General features: G+C 31.1%; 1 long non-coding RNA gene across 1 annotated transcript; it reads left to right on the top strand.

The window, feature by feature from the left end:
* Positions 1–1,654: 1,654 nt before the first annotated feature.
* Positions 1,655–2,538, top strand: LOC149153582 (uncharacterized). The gene is made up of 2 exons (XR_016262838.1): positions 1,655–1,969; positions 2,049–2,538. It is a non-coding gene; the product is annotated as an uncharacterized LOC149153582 (long non-coding RNA).
* The last annotated feature ends 819 nt before the right edge of the window (positions 2,539–3,357 follow it).

The raw sequence follows: 3,357 nt of genomic DNA, 5'->3' as shown, positions 1-3,357 counted from the left end.
CCATAAGCAATCTCCTACTTAGATTTTTAAAAATTAAATTTTATTAGTTCCAATTAGACAAAGAGTTAAGTTTCACTCATGGGCATTGTGCTCCATGTGTGGTTAATAATGTATAAATTATCAAATAACATATTGAATTAAAAGGTCATTAATTATAATTATAATTATTTATTTTTCTATTATAATTGATTGATTATTATCTAAGACTTGCATTCCTTCATCAAATTTCTAAAGATCATAGTCCTCATACAATATTTGTTCCAATAGCTGCATAAGGGTTTTCAAGTAATTTATAAAAGTTATTACACCTTTATTTAGTTATGCATGTATTGTAGTTAACCTCATTCTTGGAAGGCTACCAACAATTCATCCATTGAGAAACAAGCAACAACAAAACAATTCAGGGAATTTTTTTTTTAATTAATCACCAGTGGTCTTCTTAAATCTTCACCAAGTATTTTGGTGCTTTTATTTTTGCAATTCTCTAGAACTATTAGTATGCCCAAAAATATGAGTAATATGCATGGTAGTATTTTTTTTCTTTTTGTTTGCTAGTTTATGTGAGTCCTATGATGACTGCACGACTAACTTGTGGCTTAAGTAGGCATGACCTAAGGGCATCTAAGTTGTAAAAATCACCCAGGGATCAAACCCGGCCTAGGCCACACCAAACCTTAACATGCCTAGATTTTTGCCTCTAGAGTTTCGAATCGATAACCTTTACACCAGGGAGTGCCTTCTTAGAGCACTCTGTCACCATCTATTTTACATTACATAGACCATGATAAATTATTTTCATTAATACATACAAAACCACGTATATTTATTTTTATATATATTTACAATATTAATAATAATTTTATTATTAAATTTTGCTAAGGAAATTAGATTTTGAAAATTCCACTCTTTTAAGTTACTAAAATTCTTAATAATTTAGTATATATATATATAATTCAGTCTAGTTAAAGGTTAAAAGTTAGTGTGATCTAAACTAAACCACGTGTAATCTTGATATACATAATCTCCCAAATCATAAAGATATTAATCTATATAATTAAAAATATCCATAAAAACATATTTTATATTTAATTAACAAATTATCATAAAAGCATTTATATTGATTCACGAATTATTATAAAACTAATAAATTTAGCTATATCCATGAATGCGAAAAACAAAATTGCTTTAATTTCCAATTCTAAATTTGGTAATTTTTTTTACAATGGGAGTGGGTTTAAGAGTGTGTTTCTTTTTAAGAGGTCAGAGACTTAAAATGGGAAGGGTAGAGTATGTATTCCTTCTTAGACTTGGAAGTCAAACTTAATAGTCAAATCTATTGATATAGATCTCTTGTCCCACAAACAAAGGAATCTCTTACACAAGTTTGATGTCTAACTTAACTCTGACCTTAAAATTAAATAATAATAATACTTAACAAAATCCTAGACATATAAATGAGAAAAATAATACATAGTATTTATTTTAATCTTATTAAAAAAATTTAACCATATAAAAATCATTTTGTCATAAAGGCAACAAAAGAAATACATTGGATTTCTTTAATCTTATTATATATAAACTTTTTCTTATGCAACATAATTAAATACCCTTTTATATACCCTTTTATATTGAAAACCTGCCTTTTCAATCTTTCCCAACAAGACTCTCTCGGCAGATGAGGGAAATGCTTCCCAAAGTAAACGCGAGAATGAAAACCATAAGCGGGCGAATCGCCATCAGGGTTGCACGGCGAAGGCAAGAATAAAAACCAGTGGGAGAATCGCCACTATTTGAAGGAAACGGGAGGTTTGCACAGCGAAGGCGAGAATGAAAACCAGAGGCAGAATCGCCACCGTTTGAAAATAAACGGGAGGCTTGCACAGCGAGGGCGAGAATGAAAACCAGAGGGAGAATCGCCAATATTTGAAAAAAAATGGGAGGGTTGTGCAGCGAAGGCATCTCACAGAAGGTAAAATGATTTATTTCAGAGGGCTTTAAGAGCTAGATTATTTATTTTTGCTCTTATTATATAATGCATTTGCCTTCAGACATCAATGAATGCACATGGAAGAGGATAGGGCGCAAATTCTGAGGCATCAGTGGTGTTCTTTACTTGCTTTAAGCAGACACGGTTCAAGATGAGATGAAACTTTTCTGTTCATTTTCCATGGTGAGGCAATATGCAGAGTCAACATGGATCTTTGGCCAGATCTGACATGTTGACATCTGAAAATGATTCATACGGACGGTACAGTTGCCCTAAGATGTTAGGGTTTCTGTGTTAGCAGGTTAGGGTAGGACTTCTCAGCCCATAAAGATATTTTTGAGAGTGGGTTAGGGTAGGGCTTCTCAGCCCCTTTAGATATTTTTGAGAGTGATATAAAGGTGGAAACAACAGTGAACAACCAATCGCTGCAGAGACAAAAGGATTTTGGAAACGGCCATGCCTTCATTAATATTTCATGTCTATGCAATTATTTGCATGGGAAACACTTTTTCAGTGATCACTGTAATGAAAACTCATTATTCTTCATTAAATATTTTGCCATAATGAGTCTTGCTCTCTTCCAGTTGTTTTAGACTGCCCGTTGCTTTAAACTGTCGTAAGCAATGAGCAGATTTCTTCTCTGAAAAAAGCAATGAGCAGATTTCAAACAAGAAAGCATTTTTTAATCACTATAAACAGTAAAAGAGATACCTGTATTCTCTTTTCAGTAAACAATTCTGATCTCTATTTTCATATTGCATTTTATGCACAGTTTGCATTATATACATCTTTAATCAAAAAATATTCAGAAGATTCCCATGCATGCATTTATTAAGATGATTAGTTGGATGTTATTTTATATTTACTAAGTTTTTCAGATTTTGACTTTCTAAGTATAAGTTTCTGTTTTATTAGGTTACTTTAATGAAGGATTTTGATTAAGAAGTGATAATCAATATTATTTATAATAAAGAAAAATGAGTTTAAAGTAATTCAAACATATATATAACCACCAGGTGTATAGAGCTGTTGAAGAGTTTTTAGGTTTCAAGGTTTGCAACTGAATTTTGATATCATTTTTAGGTTTTGTTGTTTGGTTGGATTTTTTTTTTTATAATCAGAAGTGAAACTTTATATATATATATATTAAAAATATATATATAATAAGATTTAAAACAACTAAATAATATTAATATTTATTTATATCTAAATTTAGATTGAAAATATTTGACTAACTAGTGCAAACCAGCCTTTGAGTCAATATAACATTGAACAGCAATCACCCCATGGACGTCCTTTCTCCCAACAATGCGAACACCAAGAACATGTGATACCTCCCTTTCAAGGCCCTTGGTCAATGGAGATACTTG

Source organism: Pinus tabuliformis, chromosome 9 (assembly GCF_031772625.1).
Source record: "Pinus tabuliformis cultivar Carrire ecotype Pingquan chromosome 9, CPIR1, whole genome shotgun sequence".
In the NCBI taxonomy this organism is placed as follows: domain Eukaryota; kingdom Viridiplantae; phylum Streptophyta; class Pinopsida; order Pinales; family Pinaceae; genus Pinus; species Pinus tabuliformis.
This window is presented reverse-complemented; position numbering and strand designations above follow the sequence as displayed.